The sequence below is a fragment of the Prionailurus bengalensis genome, chromosome D1 (genome assembly GCF_016509475.1).
Source record: "Prionailurus bengalensis isolate Pbe53 chromosome D1, Fcat_Pben_1.1_paternal_pri, whole genome shotgun sequence".
NCBI lineage: Eukaryota > Metazoa > Chordata > Mammalia > Carnivora > Felidae > Prionailurus > Prionailurus bengalensis.
This window is the reverse complement of record NC_057346.1, coordinates 45,120,758-45,137,655: the sequence shown is the minus strand read 5'-3', so window position 1 is coordinate 45,137,655 and position 16,898 is coordinate 45,120,758.

The following is a 16,898-nucleotide window of genomic DNA, read 5'->3' as shown; positions in this document are numbered from 1 at the left end:
GTGATGAATCCTAAAGGCCACCCACCTACACCCCATTGCCTTGTCACCATGTGATAACACAGACACAACCCTGGGAAAAGAGTCGGGGGAGATTTCAAATGGACTTGGAGGAACTGCAACTTGAAATAGAAATGTGATTTAGATGCAGAAGAATAAAATAAAGGTACATTTTTTGAATATGTATGTTTCTAGCCTGCCATTGATACTCTTGTCATTAAACTACTGCCATCATCACCGCTGTCACCATCAGTCTTTATTAGCATCATCATATAACACTGAGAGGTGAAGTAGGAGTCCAAAGAGTGAAACAGGGCAAGAGGAGGTGAAGATGCATGGTAGAAAGGGAAAGCTATGGTAGTCCATTTCATTCTCTGTCTGGCATACTTCCAGCAGACGAGGAGGCCAGGGGAAGTTCGCTAGGTTGTTCTTGCTCAAAGGGCAAGTGCTGGACAATAACACTGCAGAGACTCATCCTGTGTACATGGGCATGGGCTCCATGCTCTAACTTCCTCATTTACTCTTTTGCTATCCAGTGATTGCTTATTCATTTTCTTTTTCTCTATTTTTTTCCCAATTTATTCATCAGCTTTTCTGATTACTAAACAACATGCTTTAAATTTGGCACACTGACTTTGTGATGAATAATTATAAATGCACATATTTATTTTCTTTCTTAAACATTTTTAAAAGCTAATTCATCTACAACCTTCTGTTTGAACAGTACAATCACTTGAATGGATTTAGGAAAGAGCATGCTCTATGATAATCTTTAGTGATACATTTGAGATTTACTACCTTCATGAGAATTAATCTCTGATTCACCTTGAAAATACTCTGACAGATCTCTGCTCTTTTCCCTCTATGCCTATAACGTTATGCTGTCCTCAAATTAACTTTGGTTATTATATTGTGTAGTTTATTAAATTTTTGGAACATTCCTACAAAAATTTGTTTTTGCTCATTCTCAAAATGAGGAAATAGAGGATTGGAAAGGTAAGTAATGACCCACACAGAACATTCTGGGAAAACCAGACAAACTCTTCCTAGTAGGTACCTCTGAGCTGTGGGAATAGTGGGAGGTGAGGATAAAGGTCATATTACCAACTTTCTCTATTGCTGGAATTTCTTTTTTACTGAAAACACATGTTAATTAGCAATTTAAATTTTTCAAAAAATAAAATTACCCTATAATCCTGACTTCCCTGTTTCTTAGCTTGATTTATATACACTGGAATAATTTGCGGCTATCTTCGTTTCCCTAATTAATTCTTGGCTTCTGCCAATTGAATGTTCAGTCCAGTTGATAATTCTTTTTAATTTTTTAAATATTTTTTTTATAAAGAGAGAGTGTGAGTGGGAGAGGTGCAGAGAGAGAGGGAGACATAGAATCTGAAGCAGGATCCAGGCTGTGAGATGTCAGCACAGAGCCTGACGCAGGGCTCAAACCCACGAACTGTGAGATCATGACCTGAGCCAAAGTTGGACACTTATCCAGCTGAGCCACCCAGGCGCCCCCAGTTGATAATTCTTTGAACCTTTTCCCCCTGATTTTCCTTTGCTAGATTAGCCATCTGATATAGCTTATTTTTCAATAATTATTTAGTGAGGGATATTTACCCAACCCCCTCTATGTGCTCAGCATTGTAATAGACATTGTGGAAGACACAGAATAGTGGTTAAAGTAGTAAAAAATAACAATGTATAATGTGTATCAAACACTTGTAGGCCAGAGAATATTTTAAGAGCTTTACACAAATTTATTTCCCATAGCAACAACCCAATGAAGTATATCATTATTCTCTCCTTTCTATATATGAGGAAATTAAGTTTTAGAGAAATTAAAGAAATTCCCCAAGGTCAATAAGCTTGTAAGATATAGGTGGGATTTGAATGCAACCTGTTTGACTCCAGAGGTCAGCTTCTCAAGTGACTCTGCAAGGGGTTTACTGTAGAGCTGGCAAGACTCATACCCACACATATCAACGAGCCAAAAACTATCTCCAAAACAGTATTGAGCAAAGGTCACAGTTTATGCCATGAAAAATATTTGTTATATAAAAGGCATTCAGTTTAGGACTGTGGAATACACCAGATAAATAAATACAAAAGAGCATGGATCAGAGTTCAGTACTATGGGAATTCAGAGACCAGCAATGGATATCGTAGTTAAGGAAAACTTTGTGAGAAGGAGGTGGGTTTTAAAGCTGAGGGCAGAGCAAAATTTACAAAGGGGAGCCAGAAAGGGTATAAGCAAAGGTCTAGGGTCATAGTCTAGGCTGTTTCTCCAAAAGGGAAGAGATGGCTTTGCTTGCATGATGGGTACATACTGAGGAATGCTGAGAAACATATCTGGGAGAACAGGGGAAGTGTCTGTGACACTGGCACCTTGGAAGCTTGGCTCAGCAGATTTAATGCAGCATAGAAGCAGGAGTGATGGTAATAATAGTAATAACACATAGGCTTTACAGTTGGCCCTGATCTTGCAAAGACATTGTCTCACCTAATGTGTTTGTGGAATATTAATCTGGTAAGAAATTGATTGGAAGAGAGAGGGCTTAAAGTCAGTGAAGCCCATTAGGACATTAGTATTAGCCAGAAGTACAATGAGGACAGTCTGAACTGGGGTCAGGATAATTAAGGGGAAATGGAGGATTTAATAGCTCCTGAATGTCAACTGCACATCAGAGACTTTATATACAGTCTCCAGTGTTCAGAACAATTCATTATAGATGGTGTTCTTGCATGAGGTCAAGGCCTGGTTCAAACACTAATTGTGTGACATTAGTCAAGTTATACAAATTTTCATTGTCTCGTTTTTGCAACAAAATACTTATTGAGCACCTAGTATAATGCTAAACAGTGGAATAGGTCTCTGGGGTAGAGTGGTGAGCTAAACAATCCCTGTGCTTATGGAACTCTCAGTCTATGAGGATACCTGATATCAATATATAAATGCAGCAGTTTCCTATTGCTGCCATAACAAATGACCACAATGAGTCAGTTTAGTGGCTTAAAACAAAACAAACAAAAACAATAAATAAAAGACCTGAAAAAAGTTTGTCACTCACTGTTCTGTAGTTCAGAAAGCTAGGCTGCTTCAGTTGGTGTCTCTGCTCCTGGTTTCACAAACCCCAAATTAAGGCATCAGCCAGCTGGGCTTTTACCGGAAGGCTTTGCTTCCCGCTCATTTGATTGTTGGCAGGATATAGTTTCCTGTGGCTGTAGGACTAAGGCCCATTTCTTTGCTGGCTGTTAACTGGGGGGCCTGCCTTAAATTTTCAAGTCTCTCTCCAGCCTTACAAACAAGGCCCTCTGACAGAGAGCGAGCAACAGTCCGCCACATCATTCTCAAGCTTGGGATCACTGACCTCTCTTTATACCTCGTCTCTTTGAAGCCCTTTTCTTCTTCCAGCTGGAAACAATTCTCTTCTTTAAGAACGCATGTGATTAGATTGGATCTACCTGGGTAATTGCAGCTATTCTCCCTATGACTTTAAGGTCAGTAAGTTTGATTATATCTTCAAATTCCTCTTTGCCATGTAACATAACGTATTCACAAATTGCAGACATTTGGATATAGGTATCTTTGTGTGAGGATATTATTCAGCCTACTACAACCTTCAAAATATATCTCAAATATATTCCATTCTATCTCCACTGCCCAAATCAGTCTTTCATGTGCACTGTTCCCATGGTCTTCTAACCAGTTTCTCTGCTTTTGTGCTTGACTCTTTCCAGTCCCTTCCCACAGATCCTCCCTTCAAACTAAGTATCAATTTGTAACAATAGAAAAAGCATAGCACTTACAAGGTACTAGGCAGTATTCTAAAAATCATAAATACAGTGATGCATTTAATTTTACCAAGAATTTTATGATGCAAACAATATTATTACTTCCATTTTACAGGTGAAGAAACTGAAGCACAAAGAGGTTAACTAACTTGTCCAAGTTAATAGCCAATAGGTAAAAGAACTTCAAGGGGTCCAGCTCCACAGTGTATAACTCTTAATATGTAACATTGCTGGGGTGTCTAGGTGACTCAGTCAGTTAAGCATTGGACTCTTGATTTCTGCTCAGGTCATGATCTTATGGTTCATGAGATCAAGCCCCATGTCAGGCTCTGTGCTGACAGCATGGGGCCTGCTTGAGATTCTCTCTCTCCCCCTCTCTCTGCCCCTCCCCTGCTTGCTCACTCTCTCTCTCAACATAAATAAACATTAAAAATATGTAACATTGCTATTAACTATGCGTAATAAGAGATTTACCTGTCAGCTTATTATAGTAAGCAAAATAATTTCCTTCCAAAGAAGTCCATATCCTAACACTCAAATCTGTAAATATGTTACATTACATGGCAAAACTGATTTTGCAGAGGCAATTGCATTTTTTTTCTTAGCTGGCATTAAGATGTGAAGAGTATTCTGGATGGACTCAATCTGATTATATAAAGCCTTTCAAAGCAGAGAATTGTATCCAGCTGGAAGCAGAGGTATACAGTACAAGGGGAAAGGAGAGGGAGTCAAAGCATGAGGGAGCTCTGAAGCCACTACTGCTGAACGGACCCTGCAGAAGGTATGAGAAGAAATGCTATCAATTTCTAGGATCAAAGACCAGCCTCCAATTGACAATCAGCAACAAAACTGAGACCTCAGTCCTATAACCACAAGGAACTAAACTCAACCAGCAGTCTTAATGAGCTTGGAAAACGACTCACCCCCAGAACTTCCAGAAGGAAACTCATCCCTGCCAACATCTTGATTTTAGACTTGTGAGACTCTAGGCTATGAACGAACTCAGTCATACTGTGCCCAAACTTTGGACCTTCGGAACTGGGAGAATCGATGTTGTTTTAAACTGCTAAATTTGTGGTAGTTTATTATTGTAGTAATAGAAAACTAATACAGAGGTGAGCTAATCAGGGCTTAGTTATTATTAGAAGTAGTAGAAGTGAGTTATCAATAATAACAAAGGTTTTAGGGTTGAAAAACTTGACTGTCCTCATTTATTGAGTCAGGGAAGGAATCAGAGCTGAAGAGTTAGGTTTTTAAGGGAGACCTGAGTAGCTCAGTCAGTTAAGTATTCAACTCTTGATCTCAGCTCAGGTCTTGATCTCAAGGTTCTGAGTTCAAGCCTCACACTGGGCTCCATGCTTGGTGTGGAGCTTATTAAAAAAGAAAGAAGAAGAGTTAGTTTTTAATACATTAGGTTTTCAATATGTCATAATTGTCATTGGGTATATTGACTTAAGCTCAAAAGATAGGTTTTGGGTTTGGGACAAGCATTTGGGGAGTCATTGGCATGTAGCATCATTTTCTTCATCTAAAAAACTGATATTAATATTAATACTAATTATGGTCATGGGTTGTTATGAGAAGCAAATGGCATAACGTATATAAAATAACAGAACAGTGCCTAGAATTTGATAGGTGCCCAATAAATGTTTGGTATTACATGATTTCCAGTTTCCTTATGAGGAAACTGATGCTCAATTTGAGAACGTGTGCATGTGTCTGGCAAATAATGGAGCCAAGACTGAAGCCCAGATCTGCTGGCTCTGCAGTCTGTTCTTGGTCCTGTACCATAGAGGAGAGTAAGTCTTAATTCAACATGCAGAAAAAATCTATGAATGCTTTTTTCTAGTTGTCAAGGTTTTAGATTAGAAACATTAGAAACCATATATGATTAACTGAATTAAAGAAAGTAAAGCATTGGGTGCCTTGTAGAATCCTAGAAAAGCTGGAGAAATAGGCTAAAAGAATGGGCAGAAACCAAGGATGCCAAGCAGCTGGAAGCAGCCAGAAGAACTACTAAGTGAGCCTACCAGTGTCAACAGCTGGAATTAGGCCTTGTGGTTGGCACTGTCACCACTAAAGGCACTAAGTATTGGGCATGCTGACTGTCACCATGAATCTGGAACCTGGATGTAGTGACTAATATCTCTGAAACCTCTGGAATAAACTCCCTACTGTCTCTGATTTTGGCTTAGGGTGTATTACCAAAGATACTATTATGGGCTGAACTGTGTCTTCCCTGCCCCTAGTGTCATATATTGAAGTCCTAACCCCCAGTACCTTGGAATGTGATCATATTTTGACATAGGGTCTTCATAGAAACAATCAAATTAAAATGATATCATTAGGGTTGGCCCTAACCCAATATGACTGGTGTCCTTACAAGAAAGGAAATTTGGTCATAGGCATGTACAGAGGGAAGGCCATGTTCAGACATAGGAGAAGACACCTCCAAGCCAGGTGGAGAGGCCTGGAACAGATCCTTCATCCAGGGCACTCAGAAAAGAACCAACTCTGTCAACACCTTGATTTTGACCTTCCAGCCTTCATAATTGTGAGAAAATAAATTACTATTGTTTAGGTTGCCTGGTCTGTGGTACTTTGGTAGGGCAGCCCTAGAAAACCAATACAGATACAAAAGACAGTCATCCAGTACTTGGTCTGATGCTTGAATTTTCTCCATTGACGTCAGGACATCTACTCTTCTCCACATTAGAATTAGGTCCAGGATACTAAATATAGCTTTTAACATGCACTTTTCCTTCAACAAGTCTTACATTTTCCACATAATCTACAGCCATGATAATGCGGGGAATGCTTATATGGTAATGCAATTTCCATTACAAAAGTACTGATAAAATCCTTCACACTGACTTTTTTTTTGAAAGACTTGAAACTTTCAGACAAATTATCCTTTGAAAATCCCATTTAAAACCAATTTTGGGTGTTGCACAGATAATTGTACAATTAGATAATTAAACTCAATATATTTCTCTTTAATCTGTCCTTTCTCTGGCACTCCCTTTTCCAACAAATGCAAATTCTTTCCACCTGGCTTCTTAGTCCAGAAACCTGTGAGATATTTTTGACTACTGTCTCATTCAAATTCTTCAGTTAATCACCATCTGCTGTTGACTCAACTATCTAAAATAGTTGTCTGCCCCATCCACTTTATCGTCCTTTCTGCTCCTACCTTAGGCCACTGAAAAAAATCCTAATTGTCTGTTTTCACTACTGACTGCATTCCTCCAATCTTATCTCTGTATTCTAGCTAAAGTGTTTCTTCTATATTGCAAACTCAGCTCTGGCAAGTATTTAAATCCTTCACTGACTTTTCATGGTCCTCTAGAGCTCTGAAACTTCTTTGCCTGATGTATTCAGTTCCTGAGTATCTGGTCTTTGCTTCCCTTTGAGGTTTTACCTCTACTTTCTCCCCCAGTCCCACTCTTAGTTCCTATTACACTACCAGTCTCTATTTTTGTGCTGTCTCTGGCACTTTGTACTCAGAATCCCCTCTGCCTAAAACCTTTTTCCCCTCTTCCCAGAATTCCTCTTTTAACTACTTAAAGTTTCTATTTAGATCAGATCTCTGTGCCTCATTTACTAGATGTGTCATTATAAAAATACCTAATGGGTACTTTATCTTCTTCATCAACAAAATGGGTATAAAATGGAATCCTCTTCATTGAGACATTGTATGGAATAAGAGGGTTAAGTTTTATAAAATGACCACTGCAAGCACTCAGTAAATGGCTGCTGTTGCAATTCTTTTCATTATTCTCTTTTAGCAAGATTTCCTTGATCACTTCACGCCTGAACTCAAAACTGACCTTGGAATGCCTCGTGTATACTTCCACTGGACCACACATTTCCCCCATATGAGCACATATACCTTGTTTAAAGTACTGTATGGCTTAGCCGTGAGCTCCATGAAGGCACATTTGTATCTTTAATGCCAAGCATAATGTGGATACCTAATACATTTTTCTTGAAGGAATGAGATTTTTCTGTTGTCAGTTCTTCCAATAGAGGCATCAAGGTTCACCTAGAATTCGCTTTGGCAGGCATGACTTAAAGCTCGGTAACATCCCTCTGATTATCTACACCTGCACCAGTCACAAGTATTTAGCAGAAAATTAAAGGCATAAGTTAGTGCCAGGAAGAGAGGGCCAAAGTAAACTAATGTTTACTGAGGGTCAAAATGATGCTAGCCAATGGTTATGACTCAAACTTTATAACAACTAAATGAGTCAGGCATTATTCCTCCAATTTTATAGATGATCCAACTGACGACTAAGTAAATGAAGACTTTTGTTCCAGATCATACAGATAATGTTAGTGCTTACCACCAAACTAATTTTTGACTAAAGCTTTTGCACTTCCCATCTTACTAGGTTAAATAGTCATTCCCCATAGGGGAAAGCAGTGATGAAAATATAGAATATTAAGCACATATATAAAGATATTTGAAGATCTTCCTGGCATCTAAGATTACAAATCAATAGTTTTTACCTTTTTTGAATTAATCTTTCTACAAATTAACTACTCTTAAACAATCAGTGTTTGGCACTTAGCAAGCTATCAGTAAATACTTGGTGAATAGTCCACGTGTAAATGTTGCTTAATACCTTGTGATATGTGTCCAGCACTTCCCGGTGAATTGAATTCAACATAGGAATCAATGCTTGTGCTCATTTTATGCAGCAACTGGACTCAGGAATCAGTAGCTACTTATTAACAATAATCATCTTTCACCCTCGAATTCAAACCGATGTTAGATCTTTCTTCAACTGGTGAAGATGTGACTCTGGGCGATCAGACTTTTTCTGTAGAGATGAAAATATCTAAGAGGAATCGAGTTATCCCCCTGAAATCTTGGTGTTCTTTCTTCCTTTATCACCAAGAAGTATCCTGGCTAGCCCAAAGCTTTTCTGGGATGAAGAAAATGCCAATGATGTGGGTGTGTCTGAACCTCATGGTGGGCATTTGTCATTTCATATTTCTCTGTTTTAATTCAACTCCTATACTATGGAAACAACATATGACATCCTAAAATAGTTCTGCCAGCTCATCTTCCGTTAACTTTAAAAATAGCTAACATTTACTGAGTACTTACTATGTGCTGACACTGAATAAAACTCATTACTGTCACCATCGTGCTTAATCTTAATAACAATGCTGGTAAATTTTAGTATTTTGTCCATTTTACAGGTCACTTATTCAAACTCCATCAGCCAACAAAAGGCTTAGCCAAAAGCCCATGTTTCTAACCACTATGCTATATAATTGATTTGGTAAAGAGTGCTACTATCCACAGGATACTAGAGAGCTGTTAGAATGGAATAACTTTTATGCAGTCAACAGTCTAGTAAAAGATTCTCTATTTAATGGCTTTCATAAATTTTGCTACTAGAAAGTGAATTACTGGTGCTTTTGTCTCTGCCTCTTTCTTTTATATGTATTTAGTAGATTTCTGTCATGTATCTTTTGATCTAGGACCATGGTCTTATTTGTTGATATCTCTAATTACGTTATATAAAGCTTTGCAGGTAAAGACACACAATAAATACATTGTTAATTAAATGACCAGAAATGCTGCAGAAAACTCATAATTCATGCAGATGGTTGTCCACATGTTTCAGTTCTGACCTGTGGTTATCAAACATAAGAATACCAGACTATAGGTTATACTTGGTTTCTTTCTAATTGTGACTGCCTGGTTTTTCATTTACTGTTCTTCAGTGTAAAACAATTACCAAACTAGCCAACCTCTTTCCTTAATTACATATTACCAAGATTATATTGAGTAGAATGAGTAAAATTATGTGATTTACTCTATATTCATGGGATAACACTATTAAAGTTTCTAAGTGATAAGTAGGAGCAGCAGGATTTTTATCGAGATATATTTGAAGAAACCCTCTTAATATTGCTATTAGAAAAAAAAAACAATGAAATAGAAGATAGGAGATGCATCTGATTTGGCCACTAATAAATTTGGGGCAAGGTTCTTGTGCTAGCATTTGGGCCAGCATAATCCATTCATAATAATTTATTGATAACCAAGTTAATACCAGAAATTGAACCAAACTCTTAGTATATACCAAGAATGAATCTTTATGTAGCCAGTACAGGAAAATGTTCCAGTACGTCAAATGGCTTCTGTCAGGTTGATCGTTGTGATGTATGTCATAGCTTCATTATGTAGTCCAGTGAGTCTACATAATGTCATCAGTGAGATTGAGCCCCAGGAAATAGGAAAATAACTTGCAAATTCCTTTGCTCAAAAAAAAAACCCACCTTCTTTTGGAGGCTAGAAATATTCTTATCTTTGTGAAAAGAGGAAGAGATAAAGAAAAGAAAAAGAGGAAAAGGACAGAGAAGTAATAACAGACATAAAAAGAGGGAGATGTTAGACATTACAAATGAAAATGGATGGTGATTGCTGAAGGGATTATTAAACTTTGTTGGAGCTTGAACTAGAGAAAAGAAGTAAATTCCCTTCCTCCTTTGGTGACATTGAAAAACATGGAAAGTTAGCTTGAGCCTTTAGTTTCAAAGTAAACAGCACAGAGCTAAGATGCCTAAGTTTTAAATAATTGACTACTGGTTTCCTGAATATCAGAGAGTGGGGCACTCCTGAATGATAATCAGGATGATTTCTTTTCTACAAAGTCTAATGGAAGGACTGCCCACCTGTTTATTCAGTACAACATAGGTTCTCTTCTCAGAATCACTAGTACAGCATCCTGGGAGGAAAGCTTATTTGCAATAGTTTATACTGATCCTAAATTAAGGTAGTAGTTAGTCACAGTTTAATCCAGTGATGTATCTATTTTAAGAGCTTCTGTTTCATATTAATTCACTTTTTAAAATTTCAAAAGTGAGAAATGTGCTAAAATGGCATTATCATCAAAAGTAATGTAAAATTTATTGATGTACATAAATGTTTCTTTTGTGTAAGGCATACGGAAATCTGACTTAGAGCTTTTCAGACAGTTATCTATATAGGGTGGTTCACATTCAACTATTATTGTTTGTGTACATTTTCCATTTTATTCACAACTAACTTTCTTTTCCTTGCCCCTCTTAATAACATCTTTTGCTTGCTTTCCAGAGAACACCTGTGTAAATACTAAGGTCATGCTTAACCCCCAGACCAAGAACAATTCTGAAAATAGCCTAACCCCTAGACCAAGAACAATTCTGAAAACAGCCTGCTTGGATCAAATCCAGATTCCTTTATTCTTGGCCACCTGGGACTTTGACTTCTTGTTCACCACCTGTAAAATGATAATGATAACAGTAGGTTCTCATCTTATGGTTTTGTAAGGATTAAATGAATTAATATAAAGTTCTTAGAATGGTATCTGATACTTCTAAGCATTTTTAAAAATATAAGCTATCATTACTATTCTGCTCAAGTAATTATACTTTATATTTAATCATTATAACTCCTCTAATATCTATATTTTCATCTCCATTTTGTTGGCTTGATTTTATAGATGAAGAAACTGAGGCTTAGGAAGTTTGCATCACAGCCAATAAGTAGTACATACGGGTCTTGAACTCAGATGTACCTGGTTCTAAAGTCCTTCCCCTTTTCTCTGAACTTAACTTTATTTACATCCAAATCCCCACCCTTCTCACGCACTCATCCTCAAAAACACACATGTCCTGAATAGAGATGTTCTAATCTCTTATTTGGGCTTGGTTTTGTTCCTAAATTGTAGCTACCTGGTAAATACTCTGGGCACGAGGGTAGCATCCCTTCCAAAAGATGAGTGAATGTTCTCTGTCTAGAACACATTTTCTTGATGAATGTTTCTGACCTTGGATGTTTGTCTGAAGACCAGGCCTCCCAAAGACCAGAGACAGTCTTGAATTTCAGATATGCTGTGCCTGCTTCTCAGAATGTACAATTCAACTTTGATATGAAAAACTCATTCTTCTTATCAATGGGTGAACAAATCTAGACACCGTGGAGAATAAAAAATGGTGCTAACTGGATTGGATGTGAGGACAATCATAAACCAGTATGTCCTGGGCAATATTGGATGTGTGGTCACCTCACCTGCAACTTACTTCTGCTTTCTATTAAGGGACATTAGAATGATAAATTACATAAGTAGTTCTCTGTTCTCTGAAATTTTCCTGGCTATATTTTATCTTTCCTTTCCTCCCTTTATTTTCCCCTTTCTTTTTGTTGTTTGATACATTTTGTCACAGGAAGAGAGGCTGATAGGGCTCAGAGGCTGACGGATGCAATTATTGTCGAATAACCTGATTTTTTGCTGTCCAAATAAAGTGAAATTTGAGAAGTGTCATGAATGAACAAAGAAAAACATCCTAAGGGGGTGTTCAGAGAAAGAATAAGGATTTTCAGCTTACTATACCAGAGTAAATAATGTGGAAGAAGAAGATGACAGGGGAACCTGCAGCCCTAGAGAAGGTCAAGAATTTCCCTAGAGAAGAAACAATGAAGCATCATTAAACTGTGTTAGTGAGAGAGAAAGAGAGAAGAAAAAAATAAAATTTTAAATTGTTTGTGCTATATTTTGGTGAAAGGTCACATGAGACAAGTTGAAATCCTGGATTCCAAGTAAAGTTGTGCGAAGAGGCTCTTAGGCCCCCCCATTTAATGACATCCTAAGCCCAAAAGGAACCTCTTGTACATTTGGAGGCTTCCATTCTCACTGACCTATTCAGAGAGCAACTCCTGATTGGTATCTGGAAAATTAATGTGTGCCATAAATAGCTCTACATGTATGTGTATGCAAAAATTACAATAAACTGAACTACACAAATGAGTGTACTCTCTCATAGTCCTTTGACCCAAACTAACTGGTTCATTATTTTCTTTTTGCATATTATCTTTTGCATATTATCTCTACTTCAATCTGACTCTCCTGGAAATGACTTTACTTTGAAACATACAAGTTTCCGTGTTGGTCAAAATAGTTTGCCCTTATCAGCAAACCTCCACCTCTACCATACACACGATCCACTACCATTTGAAAGTCATTTTTCATAAAAAGTATGAGATTTGTCTCAATGGGAAGTTTATATTTGGCCAGGCTGGGCTTTGAAGCCATGGAAACAAGCTGTAGGAGAGTGTATTGGCTGAAATAGGCAGAGTGGGGGCTTTAGCTAGGGGATATCAGATCTTTTCCCCACCTCCTCCATATTCCCTCCATTCTGAGACCCAGAAACATTTTGTTTTTTCTTAGATCACAGATTCCTTGTTTAGACAGCTCATTTGGCCCTACTGAGATGCACTGAGTAGGGGGCACCACAAAACTTATGTTAATGCCTCCATGTTTTATAGACAGCTACACCCAATTATGTCCACCTCTCCAAATCCCACACTGGTCAGACATAGGATTGGAGTACATGGGTGACTTGGTCAGTTAAGTGTGTGACTTTGGCTCAGGTCATGACCTTGTGGTTCATGAGTATGAGCCCCGTGTCAGGCTCTTGTGTTGACAGCTCAGAGCCTGGAGCCTGATTTGGATTCTGTGTCTCCCTCTATCTCTGCTCCTCCCCACCCCCACCTCACCCCCACCTGCTTATACTCTGTCTCTTTCCCTCTCAAAAATAAGTAAACATTTTAAAAATTTTTAATAAGAGAACAAGGATTCTGATTCTTTCAAGTTGATGTGTATGGAAACTAAAACATACAGAAACATATACTCATTTTGAATTCATGGTTTTTCTAACCCATAACACTACCATTATTTCAACTTGTTTCAGGTGCTCTTTTAATATTTTCTTGCAATATATTGAAAAGTCATTATGTGTAAGGCCTTATGCCAAGCAGTTTGCACAATTATATGGACTTCTCATGAGAACTTTATGAGAGAGGAATCATTATTCCCACTGTAGTTGAGTAAATTAAGGCTCAAATAGGTTAATTTCCCAAACATTACAGAGCTATATTATAGGAGATGTGGAGCTTTATTCCAATTTGGCCTGATCCCAGGTCTTATGCTCTTAACCAGTATGCTGAACTCCCTCTCAGATTTATATCATGTCCTTTACTTTTCTCAAAGTATACCTTACTAATTTTCATTGGCTATTCTTGCCATTTTCAGCATTGAGCTTTCTACAACTCTTCATCCATAAGTGGATAACTTGGAAGTAAATCTAAAACAAAAGTTCACTTTCACCTAATTAATCTGCCTTGTGTATTTGGGGAAATTTAAAGTTAATTGGCAAACCTTAGCCAAAACTCTGAACAAACATGCATGGGACAGACCCGAAGCAACATAGCACAGACCTAGATAACTGAGCTGAGGTTTTAACCACTAACACAAGACTGCACCTAACTTCTGAAATACAAATGGTTGGGCAGATTCAAATCATCACAGCAAAAGTTGTGAAAAATAAATAGATTTGGATCACCTGTACAAGTCTCAGAGTAATTTTTAAATTATGCATTCCAATAATACTTATAAACAAGCATAGCAATGATTTAAGGAACTGAACTGAGGTTTGAACCACCACTCACAGGAAACAGGACAAAACTTAGGGTCCATATCTCACTTGTTGATTGTCTGCTAATATAAAAATATCAGTGTTCTACAGAATATTATAACAGGTCATAGAGTCTGATACAATCCAAAATTATGTGACATACAAAGGACCAGGAAAATATATCCCATCTCTCTCTTTCTCTAAAAAAGAAAACACGAAAAAAAGCAAGGTATACAATGCCAACATGACAAAGATTAAGGCAATACTATGCTCTATGAGGTCAAAAACAAACAAAATAAATCAAACACATAAAATGAGATTAGAAGATAAGAAATCTCAACAGGAAATAATAAAAATAATATTTTCAAAAAGGAAATTTTTATATTAAAATTTTAATATCTGAAATAAAAAATACACGAGATAGACACAAAAGCAAAATGGATATGACAGTGGAAATAACAAAGAAAGAAAAAATTGGACAGATCCTCAGGGACATATAAGATACCTAAGGTCTAATATATGTATGTTTGGAATTCCAGAAAATGAAAGATATTGGAACAAAAGAAATATTTCATGATATATGCCCAATTCTCTTAAGAAACATACGTTTATAGACTCAAGATGATTGGTGAACTCTAAAAAGGATACATTCAAAGAAAACAACACTAGACACATTACAAATAAACTTCTAAATTCAAATATGAAGTTCTGAAAACATTTAGAGGAAAATAACATACTGCTTACAGGAGGACAGCAAGCTCCAAGGCCAGAAGACAAATATCTTTAAAGTGATAAAAGAAAGAAAACTATGTTATTGGATTGTAATGCTACATCCAATGAAAATATCCTTCAGAAATGAAGATGAGATAGAGAAATTTTCAGATGAAATAAAATGGAAAGCACTGTTACTAACAAATCTTTCCTGTAGGGAATGCTAATAGAAATTCTAAGTAGAATTCTAATATAGAAGGTAAGTTATGTACATTGTAATCCCCAGGGAACCACTACAAATAAAATATCCTCCACTCTGGAAAACAGTTCCTCAAAAAATTAAAAATAGAACTACACTACAACCCAGAAATTGCACTACTAGGAATTTATCCAAAGTATGCAAAAATGCTGATTCAAAGGGGCACATGTACCCCAATGGTTATAGCAGCATTAGCAACAATAGCCAAATTATGGAAACAGCCCAAATGTCCATTGACTAATGAATGGATAAAGAAGATGTGGTATACAGATACAATGGAATACTACCTGGTGATTAAAAAGAATGAATCTTGCCATTTGCAACAATGTGGATGGAAATAGAATGTAATATACTAAACTAAATAAGTTAGTCAGAGAAAGACAGTTATCATATGATTTCACTCATAGGTGGAATTTGAGAAATTCAACAGACAAACATAGGGGAAGGGAAGAAAAAAATAAAATAAAAACAGACAGGAAAGCAAACCATAGCAGACTCTAAATACAGAGAACAAACTGAGGGTTGCTGGGTTAAATGGGTGATGGGCATTAAGGAGGGCACTTTTGAGGATAAGCACTGAGTACCATAGGTAAGAGATGAATCACTGGGTTCTATTCCTGAAGCCAAAACTATACTGTATATTAACTAAACCAACTTGAATTTAAATTTAAAAAAAATGACCCCCCCACACACAAAGTTGCATATATCAAAAAAACCAAATAATAATTAAAATGAAATACTAAAAATATTCTCCAAAAAAATAAAAAATAAAGAAATATAGAAACAAAAAACAAATAAGGAAACATCAGGACTAAATTAAAATATATTAATAATTACAGGAACCATTATTGGTTTTAATACTGCAATTAACAAATAGAGACTGACAAATGGGTAAAAACAAGACCAAACTATATGCTGCCATAAAAGTCACACATAAAATATAAAGACACAGAGAGGTTTCAAGTGAATAGATGAAAAAAACAAGATATGCAAATAGTAACCATAAGAAGGTTGAACTAGCTATGCTAATATCAGATAAAATAGACTCTAATAAAAAGAGAAATACCACAGATTACATTTTATAAAAATAAGAGAAATAATCAGGAAGAAATAACAAAGATGTCTACACACTTAATTACAGAGCTTCAATATACACAAATCAAAAATTGAGAGAATTAATAGGAGATAATTTTTTCATCAAAATAGATTTGAGCAACTTTCTCTGAGCAATTGATAAAACAGCTAAGTAAAAATTCAACAAGGACATAAAGGATCTCAAAACCACTATGAACCACTTTAATCTAATTATATTTATAGAGTACTCCATCCAATAACTGAAGAATGCATATTCTTCTCAAGTACACATGATAGATTCACTGAGACAGACCATCCTCTGGAATATAAAACAAGGCAATTAACTTAAAAAAATCTGAATTATGCAGAGTGTATTCTCTAACATCAGTGTAATTAAATTTGAACTACATAACAATAAATATTGAGTTAACCTTATTCATCTGGAAATTAAACTACACCTTTTAAATAATTCATGGGTCAAAGACTAAATTACACGAAAATGAGAAAAAAAAAAGATGATGGCATAGGAGGACTCTGGGCTCACCTTGTCCTGCTGATCGCTTAGATTCCACCCACTTCTGGCTAA